The sequence below is a fragment of the Nicotiana tomentosiformis genome, chromosome 3, assembly GCF_000390325.3.
Source record: "Nicotiana tomentosiformis chromosome 3, ASM39032v3, whole genome shotgun sequence".
Classification (NCBI taxonomy): domain Eukaryota; kingdom Viridiplantae; phylum Streptophyta; class Magnoliopsida; order Solanales; family Solanaceae; genus Nicotiana; species Nicotiana tomentosiformis.
This window is the reverse complement of record NC_090814.1, coordinates 119,867,820-119,889,160: the sequence shown is the minus strand read 5'-3', so window position 1 is coordinate 119,889,160 and position 21,341 is coordinate 119,867,820. Positions and strand designations below refer to the sequence as shown.

Genomic DNA, 21,341 nt, shown 5'->3' with positions numbered 1-21,341 from the left:
CTAACACTGGAGCTGTGGTCAAAGCAGTCTTGAGCTTCTGAAAGCTCTCCTCACACTTATCCGACCACCTGAATGGAGCACCTTTTTGGGTCAATTTGGTCAAGGGCGATACAATAGATGAAAATCCCTCCACAAAGCGACGGTAGTAACCCGCCAAACTAAGAAAGCTCCTAATCTCCGTGGCTGAGGACGGTCTAGGCCAACTCTGCACCGCCTCTATCTTCTTCGGATCCACCTGAATACCCTCGCTGGACGCCACATGTCCCAAGAATGCTACTGAACTGAGCCAAAACTCACACTTGGAGAACTTTGCATAAAGCTTCTCCTCCCTCAATCGTTGTAATACAATCCTCAAATGTTGAGCGTGCTCCTCCTAGCTACGAGAGTACACCAGGATATCATCAATGAATACAACGACGAATGAGTCCAAATAGGGTTGGAATACACTGTTCATCAAAAGCATGAACGTTGTTGGGGAATTGGTCAGCCCAAAAGACATCACCAAGAACTCATAATGGCCATATCGGGTCCTAAAAGTCGTCTTAAGAATATCTTAATCCCGAATCTTCAGCTGATTATAACCGGACCTCAAATCAATCTTAGAGAACACCCTCGCTCCCTGAAGCTGGTCGAATAAATCATCAATACGAGGCAAAGGATACTTGATCTTGACTATGACCTTGTTCAACTTCCTGTAATCAATACACATTCTCATGGAACCATCCTTCGTTTTCACAGATAGAACTGGTGCACCCCAAGGTGACACACTAGGCTGAATAAACACCTTATCAAGGAGTTCCTGAAGTTGTTCTTTCAATTCCTTCAACTTCACCGGTGCCATACGATATGGTGGAATAGAAATAGGTTGAGTGCCCGGCACCAAATCAATACCAAAGTCAATATCCCTGTCAGGCGGCATGCCCGGCAGGTCTGCATGAAACACATCCGGAAAATCACGTACCACCAGAATAGAATCAATGACAGGAGTCTCTGCACTAACATCCGTCACAAAAGCCAAATAAGATAGGGAACCCTTCTCAACCATGCGCTGAGCCTTCAAATATGAAATCACCCTACTTGGTACATAATCTATAGAACCGCTCCACTCAACCCTCAGAATTCTCGGCATAGTCAACGTCACCGTCTTAGCATGACAATCTAGAACAGCATGACATGGAGATATCCAATCCATACCCAATATCACATCAAAGTCAACCATACTGAGCAATAATAGATCCACTCGGGTCTCCAGACCCCTAAGAGTCACCACACATGACCGATATACGCGGTCCACAATAATAGTTTTGCCCACAAGAGTAGATACTTGTACAGATGAAACTAAGGACTCACGGGGCATATCCAGAAAATGGGCAAAGTACGAGGAAACATATGAATACGTGGAACCAGGGTCAAATAATACTGAGGCATCTCTGTGACAAACTGAGACAATAACTGTAATCACAGCATCTGAAGCAATAGCGTCTGGTCTGGCAGGGAGAGCATAGAAACGGGCCTGACCAACCCCTGATCTGCCTCCCCCTCTAGGGCGACCCCTAGCTGACTGACCTCCCCCCCGAGCTAACTGGGCGAGTGGTGAGGTAACTGGTGCTGTAGTCGGAGGCTGACTCCTCTGCTGAGATAGACCTCCATGATGACGAGGACACTGCCTCCATATATGCCCAAGTTCCCCACACTCAAAACAACTCCCTGGTGCTGGCGGCGGAAACTGAAGGGAACCCCTAGCATCGGCATGACTGGTAGAAGAACCTGGCATGGAAGAGCCCTAAACAGGTGGAGCACGGGACGAACTCTGAACTGGAAGGGAACTAAGTGATGAGTGGCCCAGATAAGAACTTTGAGAACCATGGCCAGATGATGCACCCCGATGAAATGGCCGAGCTGACTGAGCCTGCCTGAAATGATGACCTCTACCGTGCTGGAACTGACCCCCAAAAGGAACACCACTGAATCCACCCTGACCATGAGGCCTCTTGGCCTCCCTCTCAACCCTCTCCTGATCGCGAACCATCTCAATCTACTGAGCAATGTCGACAACCTCATCAAAGGTAGCACCCGAAACCCGCTCCCTGGTCATGAGCAACCGTAGCTGATAAGTGAGGCCATCAATAAACCTTATGATCCTCTCTTTGTCCGTGGAAACCAACCAGATAGCATGTCGAGCCAACTCAGAGAATCGCATCTCATACTGTATCACACACATATCACCCTGGCGAAGCTGCTCAAACTGTCTGCGCAGCTCCTCTCTGCGGGATCGAGGGACGAACATCTCCAAAAAGACCACGGAGAACTGCTGCCAAGTAAGGGGTGCTGTGCCAACAGGCCTACGCCTCTCGTACGTCTCCCACCATCTGAGTGCAGCACCAGAAAACTGAAAGGTAGTGAATGAGACCCCACAAGTCTCCAGAATACCAGCAGTACGGAGTATCCTCTAACACCTATCCAAAAAGTCCTGAGCATCCTCTCTCTCTGTGCCACTGAAAGGTGGTGGCTGAAGTCTCCCAAACCTCTCCAACCTACGCTGATCATCCTCAGGTATAGCAGGAACCACATAATCCTGAGCAACAGCAACCGGCTGGGCTGGTGGTGCCTTCGATGTCTGAAGTCCATGAATAACCTGTTCGGGTGTGCGAGCGACGGGAGTCTGAGTGCCTCCCATGGCCTGAGAAGTGGTTGCGGCCGTCGAAATAGAGACCGCCTGAGCAAGGCCAGTACACGCTGTCAGAATCTGAGCTAGGGCCTCCTGAAGGCCTGGAATCATAATAGGCACAGGTGGTGCCTAAGCTGGTGCATCAACAACTGGAACCTGGTCCTGATCTGGGACAACCGGTGGATCTGCAGGTACTGCCCCAGCTGCTGTATGGGCTGCACCTCTGCCCCTACCACGGCCTCTACTGCGGCCTCAGTCTCTCGCGGCCCAGGCTGGTGGCTGGCCCTCCTGACCGGTAGTACGAGTCCTCACCATCTGTGAGAGAATGAAACAACAGATGTTTAGTTACTAGAATCAATAGATTCGCACGACAAGAATTCAAGAATGTGGAGTTTCCTAAAGGTTCTAAAGCCTCCTGAAGATAAGTACAGACGTCTCCGTACCGATCCGCAAGACTCTACTAGACCCGCTCATGACTCGTGAGACCTATGTAACCTAGGCTCTGATACCAACCTGTCACGACCCAAAACTAACCCCTGTCGTGATGGCGCCTATCGTGGAACTAGGCAAGCCGACTCATTTCCAAAACAAACCGATATTTTCATTTTAAAGATAATTTCAAGGTTATTTAACATAAAAACCTTCGTAAAGGAGTTCCAATCAAAATAAAAGTGCGGAAGAAAAAGCCCGACATCGGGGTGTCACTAGTCATGAGCATCTATTACAATCTGTCTAACAATATCAAGGCTAACTCAGCCTGGAAAATAGCTAAATACAACTATAGGAAGATAAGAGGGAGAAGAGCAGGGGTTGCAATCGCCAAACAGCTACCTTGCTATCTCCAAGAAAATCTGCAACCAGAACACTCAATCACTGCTACCGTGACCAGCTACACCTGAATCTGCACACAAGGTGCAGGGAGTAACGTGAGTACGCCAACTAAGTAAGTAACAACAATAAATAAAGACTGAGCAGTAGTGACGAGCAATAAAGCATATAACATTCATATCGGGAAATCTCAATAAAATACCACATGCTTTTAAAAATCAGGATTTGAATCAAAACATCTCGTTTAACCCAATTCCAGTAAAAATCATTTAAAGATATTTTTCAACAGTTTTCAGACAGAGGAAAAATGCAAAGGTGAGCGAAAATGATGAAATCATAAATAGCCCCTCGGGCAAATCATCACTCATAAACAGCCCCTCGGGCAAACCTCACAGTCACTTGTGCCACTCGGGCATACCTCACAATCACTCTTGCCACTCAGGCATACCTCACAATCACTCATGCCTCCTAGTCACTCAGCACTCGGCACTCGCACTTAGTAGGTACCTGCACTCACTAGGGGTGCGTACAGACTTCGGAGGGGCTCCTTCAGCCCAAGTGCTATAATCTGCACGGACAGCTTACGTGCTGCACGGACAACTCACGTGACATAATAATAAATTATGCTGCAGGTGGTCAGCCTCGATCCACACTCATCCTCACAAATCAGGCCCTCGGCCTCACTCAGTTAAAAACTTCTCAAGCCACTCGGGCATTTCAGTAAAATAGGACATTCGGCCTAAAACATTTATATGCATCAAAATAGAGTCATAAAACTGAGTTATGCGGTAAACAAGTATAAACATGACTGAGTATAGATTATCAATCGAAAACAATGAGAGGATGGTAAGAAAAAGCCCCTAAGGGTCCAAACAGCATTGGAGCAAGGCCCAAACATGGCATTCAGCCCAATTTATAGAAATTCTTTATAAAACATATAAGTATCATATGGTTTCAACAAAGTATGCAACTTTACAGTTGCTACGGGATGGACCAAGTCACAAATCCCCAACAGTGCACGCCCACACGCCCGTCACCTAGCATGTGCGTCACTAAAAATAGTAGAATGATACAAAATCTGGGGTTTCATACCCTCAGGACTAGATTTACAATCGTTACTTACCTCAAACCGGTCAAATCTCTACCCCAAAATGCTCTTTCCTCTGAACTAGGCCTCCAAATGCTCCAAATCTATTCACAATCAGTACAATACCATCAATATACGCTAATGGAATGAATTCCACAAGAAAAGCTTCAAAATTAGACCAAAATCCAAAATTGGCTCAAACCCGGCCCCCGGGCCTACCTCTCGAAATTCGAAAAAATTTACAAAACTAGAAATTTCATTCACTCACGAGTCTAACCATACCAAATTCATCAAAATCCGACATTGTTTGGTCCTTCAAATCCTTAAATTACTTTTCAAAAATTCCAAGCCCTAACCCCTTATTTTCACTAATTACCATGATTAAATAACGGAAAATCACCATATGTACAAGTATTAGGACTCAAGTAACTTACCTCAACGAAACCCCCTTGATTCCCTCTTCAAATCTCTCTCAAAAGCTCCAAAAACCGAATAGAAATGGTGAAGAATGCACCAAAATCGCGAAAGGTTCTATTTATGGTTTCTGCCCAGGTTTTTCGCACCTGCGGCCATTTTCTCACACCCGCGCGATCGCACCTGCAGTCCAAGGAGCCGCACCTGCGCAACTCACTTAATTCCCCAGCTTCTGCACCTGCGAACACTTTTCTCGCACTTGCGGACTCGCATCTGCGGTCCCTGGTGCGCATCTGCGAAACCAGCCCAAAATTCTCATCTCCGCATCTGCGCTCAAGGCCTCGCACCTGCGGGCTCGCAGATGCGGCCAATTCTTCACACCTGCATTCCCAGCCTTGGCCCAGCATTGCCCGCACCTGCGCACTCCCCACGCGCACCTGCAAGGCTTTCTTCGGCAGGTGCGAAAATAGCAGTAGCAGCAGCTCCAGCTGCAAATTCCAACTTCGACAAATCCGTTAACCACTCGGAATCACCCCGAGGCCCTCGTGACCTCAACCAAAAATACCAACAAGTCATATATCAACTTACAAACTTAGTCGAACCTTCGAATCACTCAAAATAACATCCAATCATCAAATTACCCTCGGATTCAAGCCTAAGAACTTCTAAATTTCCAAATTCGGCAACTGATGTCGAAACCAACCAAACCACGTCCGAATAACCTCCAATTTTGCACACACATCACAAATGACATCTCGAACCTACTCCAACTTTCGAAATTTAATTCCGACCCCGATATCAAATTTTCCATTGCCGACCGAAATTGTCAAATTTTCAATTTCGCCAATTCAAGCCTAATTCTACCACGGACCTCCAAATCACATTCCGGATGCACCCCTAATTCCAAAATCACCTAACGGAGCTAACGGAACCATCAGAATTCAAATCCGAGATCGTTTATACGTAGGTCAACATTCGGTTGACTTTTTTAACTTAAGTTTCTACTTAAGAGACTAAGTGTCTCAATTCACTCTGAAACCATTGCGGTCCTGAACCAACTAACCCGACATAACATAATATAGCTGAATAATACAAAAAGAAGTAGAAATGGGAAAAACGAGATTATAACTCTCGAAACGATCGGCCGGGTCGTTACACACACCTTCTATAGCCTCAATTCTTTCCCATTGATAGTATACAATATTATACGGGAATCGCATTCACAAGGCTACGAGAATTATAATATGTCAATAATGAACTCAAGGTACTTAAACAAAAGATATATCCATATATAATCCTTCGTTGAATAAATCATCTGATATTTAATTTAGATATGTTTGAGCAAAAAATAAAAGAAGTGAAGAAATGCATGAAGTACTCACTGTTGAGTTCTCCATGAGCAAATAAAACAGTGGAACTACATTTTTGATTTAGTTTCTTGAGAGCCAAAGTTATTCGCCTTTTTGTAGTTGAAAAGAAAAAAGGCAAATACATTTAAACCTCATGGAAGCCGAAGCCTTCTTATAGCAGTAAGCATCGGTAAGCATTTAAACCTTCTTGTAACGGTAAGCATTTATTCCATACAAATTAGCAAAAACATTACTAAGCATTTGTCTTAGAAACTAAAGGGAAAAGTCGCATATGTTAGGAACATATCTATTAGAATTTAGAAACGGCGGTAAAATTTATTTTTTCTTATTTATAATGTAGCTACAATCAAGGGAAAAGACGCAAGTTTGTTTGTTTTTTTTTTTTGTTTTCTATTTTCTTTAAGTAAGGTAAAGGGAAATATTGCCAAAAAAAAGAAGGAGAAAAGAGATAAATCTAATTGCTGGTCATTGGGAATGCCATATCAGCTTTTTATGTCCCTGCTTTTTATTTAAAAACTAATGAATTAGCAGCGTGAAAAAAACTAAATTACTGCAATTTTAAAAAATTCTTTATGGTTTTACTTCTATTAGTTGAATAAATTATAGGACATATTTATGTTTTCCGATTGCTCCAACACACTTCGTATAACCAGTTTCATAAAAAATAAATTGAAGGCAAAAGAAAAAGTGATATTACTACCATAACGATATTACTGGTAAAAAAGGGGTTGAACATGGGGTTGTTCTTATTTTGTCGGATGGGGTTGTTCTTATTTTATCGGAGGAGTAATAACTTTACATATACAACCACATAGTAACAAATAATTTTTTTTAAAAGTAACAAAAATGATAAAACTTCGTCGTTCTTCATCCTTATTAAAATCATGTTGTCATTAATTATATTCCGACAATTATGAAGTTTTATTTCCTTCCGTACATTAATTAATGTCTAAATTAACGATCATAGAAATTGTTATATCCACCATATATCATTATACTTCCCCATTGAAGCACCATCAATAATTTATCTCTTTCTTCTCCATTACTAAAAGAAGAAAGGAAAAATTTACTCACTATAATCACTCTTTACATGTGTGTGATGTGATTCATATATAATTGAGGATATGAAGGTAATTCCATAATAAAGGATATATGAACACAATCCCAATGCTAATCACACTTCACTCAAAATGTCTACATTCCAAGTAATGGTTAGGTAAAATATTATTTTTGTTTTTAATTTTTTTTATGGTTTCACACAAACAACTTTTTTTAGACACGTAAATTTTTTATCTTCTCGCTCATTTTAATCATTTTTATACTTTTAAGTATTATAAAAAAAGATTTTTAGTATCAAGTGTAGATATGTTTTATTTTTTCCTCGATTAGAAATTATAAACTTAACTAAATAATTTTATTACCTTTTTAGGTCTTACAATCTGTATAGGTTTCTAAATTTGTCATTTCTTTGATTTTCTGGAAATGGAAAGAAGAAAAAATACTTTTTGAAAAAGTTCATTTTTCTTATTTTTATAATAGGTGGTTTACTTGGACTTATTTTATATTTAAATTTAATAATAACTTCAATGGATAGTTTAAATTTAATAATAACTTCAATGGATAGTCAAAAATTCATAATAATATATCTTGGATGATTCAAATAATAATCTAAAACTCAATATCAAGATACGAGTTAGCACGTGAGTTCCATCGAAAAAGATCTTAACAAATAAAAATGTCATTAATTTTAAGAGAAGTGAAGATTTCAATAAACCTGGCCAATTGAGAAATGTAAAATTTATATCCGACCAACATCCACTCATATGAAATAGGTCCTTTCTACATCAAAGATACAACGTCAAGGATCTCACTGTCCTAGCGCCCAAATTTCATGCTCGTCTTTTAAACCTGAAAATAACCAAGAATTTCCAAGATATGTTTGTAAAATCTGTGCAACAACGATTGCTACATAAAAAATTCCAAAAAGTACTCACTTCTTCGATTCCTACTACTTGAAAAACCATTATAGGCCGAGTTCAAGGTATTATTACCATGGCTTTCGCTAACATTTTAGGGAATTTATTTTTTTGATATTAGATGGAGAGATATGAAATATGAAGAAAATAAGATGTCAAATGAGAATATGCAAACAGTGATGTTGGTGGAAAGGTCGTGACCCTTATATCTCCTTTAGAAGTCATTTTTCCAGAATGATGAAATTCAAACGCCGTGATCCATTCATATGGGATAAGTGAGTAAAGGAAAAACAAAAATACATATGTATGAACGAAGGAAGGAAAACATAACTTTTAAAAAGAGATGATGCATCCACTCCATAAAGATGGACAAAAGCTTTGAAGATGACAAATGGTTATTAAAGCCCAATCTGAAAAATAGTTTCAGTTGCCTTTTCAACATACATGATATAGAAATTCCTCACCATTGTGATGAGGCATTAGATTCTATATATAATTGCCACAAGTCCTTTAAAATTTTGCCATTGGGTTCTCTTATGTAAGAAAACGGTTGTTTATTAATAGTAATGACTTTTGAAATTCTTTTTCAAAAGACATGACTTTTGGACTCCTATATAATTATTAAATTATTATTACAATAAAAAGAATGAGTTGTAGAAATGTGAAAAAATAGAGAAAAAAGATAATTTGAAATTCTTGTTTAGGAGAGTGCCACATCACCGGGCAAAGTCCCTCTATTATAGATATATAGATTGTTTGAAGAAATAGTAAAAGATCGAAACTTCATATACTCGAATTTTGTGTAAATTATTGAATTGTTAATAAAGATTGAACATCCTACGTGTTAATATTATAATAACTTCTCATTCCGGAGGTTCATAAGAAAATGTCATCCTTTCTTGTGGAGCAGGCCGAACGCCTCGGCAGTATAGATGCATCTATGTATTGCGCCGCACGTCCCTCGGCAATGTACACGACACTCTGGATCGGGCCGTACGACCTCGATAGAAATTGTGCCTAATAAAAATAATTACACGATACCTTGATATTTTATTGCAGCTTGTGAAGCTAATTGATCAATTGGAAATTATTGGAATCGAAAGAGTTAATTATTTCTGCTAGTTAAAAAAAATTATTGTTATTCCTATAAATCATGTTGATTTAACTATCTCTATTTTAATATGATTGACCCTTAGTGAGTGTCAAAGTCGACCTCTCGTCACTACTTCTTCGAGGTTAGGCTTGATACATACTGAGTACACGTTGTTTTTCGTACTCATACTACATTTGCTGCACATTTTTATTGTGCAGGTACAGATATGTCTAGCGGCCTTATGGGTGCAGAGGTGTGGTTAAAATGCGGGGACTTAGGTGAGCTGCATTCTATATTACGATCCGCAGTCAACAGAGTCTCCTTTAGAGTTATTTATATTTTTCTGTCTAATTTATATTCCGGACAGATGCTGTATTTTATTTTAACTTCCTAGTAAATGCTCATGCACTTGTGACACCGGGTTTTGGGAGTGGTTATGGGTTGTTTAGAATTTTAGTTGCTAAAATATTTATCACTTACTCTATGAGTTCTATCGTTACTATTTAATTGAACAAATTTTTATTTCAAAAATATTAAAATAGGTAATTAAGTTAATTAATTATGGTTGGCTTGCCTGACAGCGGTGTTAGGTGTCATCACGACCTTTAATGGATTTTTGGGTCGTGACAATTAATATAGCTTTTAAGGGCATAAACGTCCAATAATATTATAGGGTTATTTTAGTCTTTCACGTTTAACTTTCGATCTTCGTGCTTATAATCTAGTATGGTTTACACTAAGTGGAACTGTATTCATAGTAATTACACTACTTAAAAATATATTAGTGGTAATTAGCTTAGTAATTTATAATTATACAAAGTAAAAGTGAATTTGTAGTATCATTAACTACATTGATTAACCTATACATTAATAATTACACACTAAGAAGAAGTGTATTAGTCATTTCAGTAAGAAATATTAGTAATGATTTATCTTATAAATTGATAATTATTATAAGTAGAAGTGTATTAATGGTGTCCTTAAGTAACGTTAACAATTGATTATCATACACATTGATAATATACTAAACAAAAGTGTATTAGTTGTATTTAGCTTGTAGATTGATAATTACACGAAGTATAAGTGTATTAATAATATATCTGTAAGTAATGTTGATGATTGATTAGCCTATATACATTGATAATAGCACTAAGTATTAGTGAACTAGTGGCATCCTTATATAAGTAACGATAGTGATTGATTAGCCTATACATTGATAATTATACACTATGGAAGCGTATTAATGCTATTTGTGAGAAATGTTTATTATTTATCTTTAGTTTTATAACTAAAGTAAGTAGAGGTTTATTACTGGTATTGTTAAGTAATGTTAATAATTGATTAGCCTATATATTGATAATTACACTAAGTAGAAGTATAATAGTTATAATTAGCTTATAGATTAATAATTACACTAAGTAGAAGTGTACTAAGAAAATAACCTTAAGTAATGTTACACACTAGGTAGAAGTTTATTAATGGTATACGTGACAAATATTGATGATTATTTAATTATCTTAAATTGACAACTAAAGTAAGTAAAAATATATTAGCAATATCGTTAATTAATATTAATAATTTTATTGGGAAATTCATTGATAATTACAATAAGTATAGAAGTGTAATAGTTACAATTAGCTTATAGATATTGATAATTACACTAGGTAGAAGTGTCACGACCAAAAGTCTCACCACATGTATCGTGATGGCACCTAGTCTCTAAGACTAGGTAAGCCGACTTCTATTACATTTTGAAGCCATTTTTATTTTATTTTTTATTTTATATAAATAACCAAAACTAACAGCGGAATAAATATGAATATACAACCTTCCAAGACTGGTAGTACTGAGTCACGAACTCTAACTGAATACATGGAATGATCACGAGGACCGAATATACAATAATATTTGATTACAAGTTAACAGTACAATGAAATGAAAAGATTCCAAGGGACTGCGACGACCAAGCAGCTCTACCTTGAATCCTTACGATCCCGCTTTAACTCTGCTCAAGTCCGATATCTCCAATACTTGAATCTGCACAAAAATGTGCAGAAGTGTAGTATGAGTACACCACGGTCGGTACCCAGTAAGTATCAAGACTAACCTCAATGGAGTAGAGACGAGGTACAGTCAAGATACTCACTAGTCTAATAACCTGTGCAATATAATATACAAAATAATAGGAAAGAAATAACATCAATGCAACATAAAACAACCATTGATATGCACAGTAAGACAATAAAATCACCATTTAATATCGCTCAAAAATTAATAAATACAATTACACCCAGTTAAATCAAGTTCATCAATTAAATATCCTTCACATATAATTCTTACGAATAAAACTCTTTTTCAAATATAATTTCGTAGAATAAATATCTTTCAATTACAATTCTTTCACATAATTCTTCTTGAATAAAAATCCTTTCAAATAAATATTTTGCATATAAATCTTTCGATTAAAGAGTCACCATGTGACACCTCATTTCAAAATCATAAAAATACGGGTCTCAGCCCATTTTCATATTTGTTTTCATAAACACGGGTCTCAGCCCATTTTTCATATCTCCACGGTACTTCGTACCCATAATTAAATTATCATATTTTCCCGATACCTCGTACCCTCATTTCATATCTCAACTGCACGGACAACTTATGTGCAAATATCTTCAATGTATATAAGATCCACATGATCAATTTATTTTTCAATAAAGTAAGGTTAAAATCTTTAAATCAAGTAAGAAATCAATAAATGAATGAATTTATTTTAGAATCATTTGGGTGGAGAAAATAATATTTCAAATAAAATGAAACATCAAATAAACTACTGATTTGGATATAAGATTTATTAAATTAAAACATATTAGAATTTTTCTTTTATTTAAAATAACTCAATCATCAAAACAAGTACAACCCAAAAATACAAAGTCTCGCACGAAAAAGTCGAGGTCAACACAATACCTCAAGAAATAAAAAAAACACTTAATATTAGGTGAAATAATACATCACGGAAAACAGAAGAATTTATAAATTTCGGAAAAATAAAATAACCAAAGGCAAGTGCTGCCATAGAGAAATATCAACAAAAGGGTACTCCCGAGGTACCGCCTCGTAGTCCCAAATCATAAATAAATTCACAATATCACTGTGGGAGCCATCACATTTAATTTTAAAGAAATTATTTTTTTTTCCGAAATAGCATCCCACGTTTTAGCCACCCTTATCACACCGCATGACTTCTAGTAGTTCCCCTACTAGCCACGCGTTTCAAGCCATCCTTATCTCACCGCATGCGTTTCAACACCCTGACCTTATATCACCGCATGACTTCTAGTAGTTCCCCTACTAGCCACGCGTTTCATGCCACCCTTATCTCACCGCATGCGTATCAATATCACAATATTTCACAAATCGCACCTCAAGTTCCCAAATATCACAGCATAATACAACTTGTACCTCAAGTGCCCAAATATTACAACATTTCACAAATTACACATCAAGTGCTCAAATCTTACAACATATCACAAATTGCACATCAAGTGTTCAAATCTTTCAACACATCATAAATTTCACATCAAGTGCTCAAATCTTACAACATATCACAAATTGCACATCAAGTGGTCAAATCTTACAACTTGCCACAGAAATCAGCAATACAATATTTTCCGCAATAAGGAGCCCATGGCTCGACCAAAATGTGCACAACACCCAAAAACAATCAATAGAGATAGAAACTACTTAGCATAAAGCAAAGTCTTCATTAAATTTAAATTTTTTAATAATTATATAAACACCTCTTCTTAAGCTCATTTAATTAATTATTTGCAGAGAAAAAATCCATAATGAAATTAAATTCCAATAATTATCCAATTTACCATACAATATGCTCAAGACTTTAACTCAATAAAATTTACACATATAGGCTCGAGTATGTACTCGTCACCTCGCGTACACGGCTTTTCACATTTCACAAATGGCACATAAGACTCGATGCCTAAGGGGTAATTCCCCCACTCGAGGTTAAGCAAGACACTTAACTTTTTGAAGTTAGGCCGATATTCCAAAATAGCTTTCTTGCTTGAATTGACCTCCGGACATCTCAAATCTATCCAAATTAATTGTACAACTTCATTAAAATTCATCGAAAATAATTCCGGATAATAATACGTCGACTTAAAATTTAATTCCAAAAAGTCAACAAAAGTCAACGCGGGACCCGCCTCTCGGAACCCGACATAAATTTTATAAAATCCGAATACACATTCCGATACAAGTTCAACCATACCAATTTTATAGAATTCCAATAACAACTCGACCTCCAAATCTTAAATTTTCGGTTTTGGAAGATTTTACAAAAATCATGATTTTTCCTCCATTAAATCTGAATTAAATGATAGATTCAAAAATATAATCATGAAAATTAATCAAAACTGGATAAGAATCACTTACCCCAAACACCCACGCAAGAATCTCTCCAAAAATCGCCTTCTACCGAGCTCCCAATTAGATTTTGAGTTATGAACTCAAACCCCTATTTTTGGGAATTTTAATTCTGCCCAGATAGGCCTTCTTCGCGTTCACGACCTCTGTCTCGCGTTCGCGAAGGCCAAAAACTCGCTGCCTCAATTTCTTCTTCGCATTCGCGTTACCAGCGTCGCATTCGCGAAGGCCTGCCATGCATATCATCGCGTTCGCGTTCAAGCTCTCACGTTCGCGATGCACTCAAGTCCTACTGATTCGCGTTCGCGATTGAAGCTTCGAGTTCGCGAAGGCTGATGACTCCAGGCCCAGTCCCCTCCTTCCTTCTATGCGTTCACGACTGGCCCCTCGCGTTCGCGTAGGTTCTTTCGGCATACCTTCGCGTTCGCGAGCCCTCCTTCGCGTTCGCGAAGGCCAAATCCTAGTAGCCTCAAAACTCCTCTTCGCGTTCACGTGACTCTCTTCGCGTTCGCGAAGAAGGAAGTCAGATACCAGATACAGCAGTTCTAAAACAACCCGAAATGATCCGAAATCACCCCGAAACACACTCGAGGCCCCCGGGACCTCAACCAAATACACTAACAAGTCCTAAAACATCATACGAACTTAGTCGAATTCTCAATTCACCTCAAATAACATTAAAACGACGAATCACACCCCAAATCAAAATCTATGAACTTTGAACTTTCAAATTCTATAACTTGTGCCGAAATACATCAAATCAATTCGGAATGACTTCAAATTTTGCACACGAGTCATAATTGATATTATGGACCTACTCCAACGAAATCAGATTCTGACCCCGATATCAAAAAGTCCACTTCCGGTCCAATTCTCCAAAAATTCGACTTTCGTCATTTCAAGCCTAAATTGGCTACAGACCTCAGATTCACAGTCCGGACACGCTCCTAAGTCCAAAATCACCCAACGGAGCTAACGGAATCGACGGAACTCCATTCCGGAGTCGTCTTCACACAGTTCCAACTACGGTCAAAATCTTAAGATTTAAGCTTCCGTCTTAAGGACTAAGTATCCCAAATCACTCTGAATCATCCGTAAATCAAACTCGACCACACACGCGGGTCATAATACATATTGCGAGACTGCTCGAGACCTTAAGTCACTGAACGGGACGTAAATTCTTAAAACGACAAGTCGAGTCGTTACAAGAAGTTTGCGTACTAAGGATATATCCTTAAGTAATGTTAGTGATTTACTAGCATATACATTGTTAATTATACAATAAGTAGAAGTTTATTAATGGTAAATTTTATTGATTATTTAATTATCTTAAATTGATAACTAAAGTTAGTAGAAATATATCAGTGGCATCGTTAACTAATATTAATAATTAATTAGCTAATTCATTGAAAATTACACAAACTAAATTTGAGAATTATATTAATGAATTTTTGTGAAATATTACACTAAGCAGAATTATATTATACAATTATATGTTAGGTTTTTGTAAAATATTAGTTTGATTTTCATTGATTCTTAGTAATTTGTTAGTTATAATTTAATTAATTATCAATTTGATATTTTATATAATAATACTTATAAGTAATTGATATATTAGCTTGAATAAAACTTTCACGTTGGACAATTAGCAGAAATACAATAAAGAAACCCTAACCTTAGTCAATTTTTCTTTTCTCCCTCTTCTTTCTCTTCTCCTCCCTCTAACGGCGACCAACCCTCAGCCATCGTCTCTCTGTTCCTCCTTCCGACCAGCCATCGTCTCTCTCTTCCTACTTCCGGCTAGCCATCGTCTCTCTCTTCCTCCGCTCCCCAGCGACGACCAACCCGAGGGACAGGTAATTTTTCTTTTATCTCCCAATTTCGTTTCTATTGTCGCTGCTTCTTTTAGATTTTCGTCCCAATTTTGTTTAGGTTGCTGCTGCTTCTTTCAATGGTTGCATTTTGGATTTTTGTCCCAATTTTAGATTTTCATCTAGTGATGTTCCCGTTAGGGAAAACGGAAAAATAAAAGTTATTGGAACTGAACACATCTGACATGTTTATGTGATTTTCCTCCTATTATTGGATACTAGTTGGCTGCAGATTTAAGCTTTTTTTTTTTGTTATTTGATAAGATAAAGATTTTATTGAATAACGAAAATCAATAATAATTTTATTTAACCAACAAAAATAATTAAATTTCTTCAAATGCAATAATTTTCAATCTATTAATTAAATTCACAAGCTGCAACTAAAATATCAAGGCATCGTGTAATTATTATTATTAGGCATAATTTCTGCCGAGGTCGTACGGTCCGATCCAGAGTGTCGTGTACACTGCCGAGGGACGTGCGGCGCGATCCATAGATGCATCTATACTGCCGAGGCGTTCGGCCCGCTCCACAAGAAAGGATGACATTTTCTTATGTACCTCCAGAAGGAGAGTATATTTATTAGAGGTTGATTCGAGAGAATGAACAAATTATTTTAACAATTAAATTAATTCAAACAGAAAATTAAATATATATGAAATTTCCATCTTACTATATTTTCCTAACAATTCACAATATATTTCAAATAATTTAATTAAATAATGGATACAATTTACATACATAATTCATGCTTTGAGTCCTAACTACCCGAACTTTAGCATAGATAGTAGCTACGTACGGACTTGTAACGACCCGACCGATCGTTTTGAGTATTATAACTCTGTTCCCCCATTTACTGCTCAAATTATTCCTTACAGTTGTTTTATGAATTTTCGGGGTAGTTGGTTTGAGTCCGGAAGGAATTCGGAATAAAATGAGATACTTAGTCTCATAATTGAAACATTAAGTTAGAAAAGTTGACCGGATGTGGATGTAATGACCGATCGGTCGTTTTGATAATTTAAGCTCTGTTCGGCGGCATAAGGCCTTGAGCAGCTTCACATTATGTATATCGACCTGCGTGCATGGTTGGATTCAGTTGCCGGATGATTCGGAGTCGAATTGGAAGAAGGATTCTAGTTTTGGAAGCTTAAGCGGTGAGAATTTGACCAGAATTTGACTTTTTGTGTAAACGGCTTCGGAATGAGTTATGGATGATGTCAGCAGCTTCGTATGGTGATTTTGGGTTTAGGAGCGCATCCGGAATATGTTTTGGAGGTCCGTAGTAGATTTAGGCTTGAATTGGCGAAAGTTGGATTTTTGGCGATTTCGGTCGGTAGTGGAAATTTTGATATCGAGCCCAGAATGGAATTCCGGAAGTGTCTGTAGTTTCGTAGTGTCATTTGTGACATGTGTGTGAAATTTGAAGTCATTCGGACTAGGTTTGATATGTTTTGGCATCATTTGTAGAATTTGGAAAATTCAAAGTTCCTTAGGCTTGAATCCGTGCTCCATTCATATTTTTGATGTTGTTCAATGTGGTTTCAAGGCTCGACTAAGATCGTATGGTGTTATAGGATTGGTTGGTATGTTTGGTTGAGGTCCCGGGGGCCTCAGGTGTGTTTCAGATGCTTAACAGATGAATTTATGGACTTAGGCCATTGCTATAGTTTTTCTGGTGTCTGGTGTTTCGCACATGCGGAGTGGGAACCGCAGGTGCGGACTCGCACGTGCGGAGATTGAAGCGCAGATGCGAGAATTGAGAGTTGGCCTTCGCAGGTGCGAGGAGGTTCCGCATCTGCGATGCCCGCAGATGCGCAGAAAGCTCACAGGTGCGGAGACTGTGGGAGTTAGTGACTTCCGCAGGTGCGACTAGTTAGACCGCAGGTGCGGTAGGCGCAAGTGCGAGAAATGGTCGTAGGTGCAAGGATCGCTGGGCAGAAAAGGGGTTGGAATCGAGGGTTAGTTCATTTTCACTCTATTTTTTATTTTGAGCTCGGGAGAAGGCGATTCTTTGAGGGATTTTCAGAGGAATCTTGTGGGTAACGATTTCTTACTCGAATTTGGTTTTATTGCATTAATCTATTGTAGTTTTCCTCATTTAATCAAGGTAATTGGGTGAGAAATGTAAGAAATGGGGGGAAAAGTTCCCCAATCGAAATTCTGAGTTTTGATCGAGTTCTAGGCATCAAATTTAGATGATTTTTGTACGAAAGGTCTCGTGAGTGAATGAGTGTTCTAAATTGGTAACTTTTACCCGATTCCGAGTCGTGGGCCCGGGGAGACATTTTGGGCGTTTTTCCTATTTTCTTGTCTTAGCTTTGAATTCATTAGCTAAAGTAGTTACTTGTAGTATTATTTACATTATGCAATTGATTTGATTAGGTTTGGGCCATTCAGAGTTGGATACTCGTGGCAAGAGCGTGGTTTCGGATTGAATCGAGCGATTCGAGGTAAGTATCTTGCCTAATCTTCTGTGGGAGAAACTACCCCTTAGGATTTGAGTCATCTATGTTGATTGTAGTCTGCGTACGCGAGGTGACGAGTGCGTGCTCGGACTTATTTTTGGAAAGTTGGCCTTTTAGGGTTCTTATGTCCTTATATTCACCGTGTATGATATTGTTCTTGATACGCTTGAATTTCTATTTGCTAGTTTAACATCTACATGCTTTGATTAGAGATAATTGTTTTAGGATTCACTCTTACTGTCTATTTGACCCTTATTCGACTTAACCAAAGATTTTACCTCTTCTATCGTCGTGCTATATTTTTTATAACTGCTTATCTTTAATTGAAATCATTATTTTCTCATCTTATAATTGTTTAGTCTTAATTGGAGTTATGATTATCTTCCGCTGCTTATCCTTACTTGAATTGCTGAATATTTCTTGTAATTGCTCAACCTCAAAAGGAGTTTAGATAACCTATATCTTAGTTGACTTGCCATTATTTGGAACTATTTGATTCATGTTGGCTTCTTATTGTTGACTTGAATATTGTGGAATCGTTGCTATATTTTGTTTTGTTTTTCCTTGTTAAGCTGTTCTCCTTGTGCCTAGCATTCTTTACTGTGGTTATTCCTTGTGAATGAGTTTTACCGTTCTTGTGATTTAAGTTCTTGAGTTGATTTGCTCGCCGTACTTTGCATCTCTGTCATTGTTGCTTTTGTACTTGTTGTGGTGATGTACGAGGTTTCTGTCGTGTTATAGTTGTTATCTCTGTTGTTTGCGCTGCATATTTAAATTGGGACTGCAGACGTATTTCGGGAGATCCCCCTGTCTTGCATATTTATTTTGGGACTACGGACGTATTTCGGGAGATCCCCCAGCACTGCATATTTAAATTGGGACTACGGACGTATTCCGGGAGATCCCCCTGTTTTGCATATTTACTTTGGGACTACGGACGTATTCCGAGAAATCCCCCAGCACTGCATATTTAAATTGGGACTACGGACGTATTCCGAGAGATCCCCCTGTCTTGCATATTTACTTTGGGACTATGGACGTATTCCGGGAAATTTCCCCCTCCCCCTCCCCCGTACTGCATAATTAATTCGCGACTACGGGACGGTATCCCGGTAGATTCCCCTGTGGTCATATCTGTGTTCGGAGCTGCTAATCTTCCATGCTTAGGTGTCACATGGTGACTTATACTCGAAGGATATTACTTGAAAAGTTTTATATTTGAAAAGTATTTATCTTGAAGAAACTATGTTTGAAGGATATTTATTTGAAAGGGTTATACTTGAAAAGTATTTATCTTGAAAGAACTATGTTTGAAGGATAATTATTTGAAAAGTTTATATTTGAAAGGTTTTTATCTTGAAAGAACTATGTTTGAAAGATATTTATTTGAAGAAAGTATATTTTAAAAATAATTTCTTATTGGAAAGGATTATATTCTAAAGACCTCAATTTAAAAAAAAAACTTAAAAAAATTTATGGGTGAAAGTTTACACTTGAAGGATTGGACTAATTTATTGGGGTTTGTTGGCTGATACCTGATGTGAAAACTATTGCAGTTACTGAGTTACTGCTTGCCTTTATTGTATTGTGATTTTCGGATTTGGGTTGTGTTTTCGTTCATTCTCCTGTGTCTTATTCTGGTGTTTCGCTGTTACTTGTTGTTTTTCCTTCCTTATTGTAGTTGCTATGTCGTTAGCCATATCACGGGGTCCTTAGATAGATGTTATGTTCTGTTATCCCTATACTTATGCTTGTTCAATTTATTAGACCAGTGGGTATCTTGACTAGTCCTCGTCACTACTTCACCGAGGTTAGTCTTGATACTTACTGGGCACCGCTGTGGTATGCTCATACTACACTTCTGCACATTTTGTGCAAATCCAGATATCGATCGTTAGTAGCTGTGCGGATCCTTGCTGAGGAGACTCAAGGTAACCCTGCCGCTGCGTTCGCAGGCTTCGCAGTCATCTTCCTATTTTGTATTTACACTGTATTTACTTACTTCCGAACAGTTGTATTTAGAAGTTGTAGTAAACTCTGTAGAGCTTATGACTTGTACTAACGGTTTTGGAAAATTGTAAATTTTATAAAGATTTCTATATCGAGACTGTTAGATTTCCTTTGTTATTGTTGTTACTCAGTAAATGTTAGGCTTACCTAGTCCCTAAGACTAGGTGCCATCACGATACCCAAAGAAGGAAAATTGGGTCGTGACAGTCGACCTATATGTAAAAGACCTCGAATTTGAATTCTGATAATTCCAATAGTTTCGTATGGTGATTTTGGACTTAGGAGCGTGTCCGGAAAATTATTTGGAGGTCCGTAGTGGAAGTAGATTTAAAATGCCGAAAGTTGAATTTTTGGAAAGTTTGACCGGAGGGTTGACTTTTTGATATCGGGTTCGGAATCCGATTCTGAAAATTGAAATACCTCCGTTAGGTCATTTATGACTTGTGCGCAAAATTTGAGTTAACTCGGACGTGATTTGATAGGTTCCGGAGTCATTTGTAGAAATTAGAAATTTTAAAATTCATTAGGCTTGAATTGGGGTGTAATTCATGGTTTTAGCGTTGCCTGAGATGATTTGAGGGTTCGACTAAGTCTGTATGATGTTTTAGGACTTGTTGGTATATTTGGTTTAGGTCCCGAGGGGCTCGGGTGGGTTTTGGATGATTAATGAAGCATTTTTGGCCTTGGTGAGATTGTTGATATCTGCTGCTGCATTTTTCTGATTTTCTCTTTCGCGTTCGCGAATGGGCCCTCGCATTCGCTAAGAGTGTTTTCTGAGAGTGAGGTTTTGGTCTTTGCGTCCGCGAAGGGGAGGACGCGAACACAAAGGTATGGTCTATGTGTGCATCGTGAACGCGTGAGTGGTGTCGCATTCGCGAAGAGGAGTGAGGATTGGGGACCCCCGAGTCCTTGTTCTGCGCTTTTGCAAGGTGGTGGTCGCGTTCGCGAAGGTCTGAGCTGGTAAAGCTTCGCGTTCGCGAAGCCATGGTCGCATTCGCGAAGGGTAAGATTTGCAAAGCTTCGCGTTCGCCAATCGCAAAGGGTTAAATTTGTGGGCAGTCGAGTTGTGCTTCGCGAACGCGAGGGACCTGTCGCGTTCGCGAAAAAGAGAGG

The 21,341-nt window shown here is 38.4% G+C and overlaps 1 long non-coding RNA gene across 2 annotated transcripts; it reads left to right on the top strand.

Annotated features, from left to right (window-relative positions):
• Positions 1–15,517: 15,517 nt before the first annotated feature.
• On the top strand, positions 15,518–20,345 carry LOC138907178 (uncharacterized). 2 transcript variants are annotated; one of them, XR_011414949.1, is made up of 3 exons: positions 15,519–15,735; positions 18,136–18,203; positions 20,103–20,345. It is a non-coding gene; the product is annotated as an uncharacterized lncRNA (long non-coding RNA). The 2 variants fall into 2 exon arrangements; XR_011414948.1 differs by having other exon boundaries at positions 15,518–15,735; positions 18,136–20,345.
• Positions 20,346–21,341: the final 996 nt, after the last annotated feature.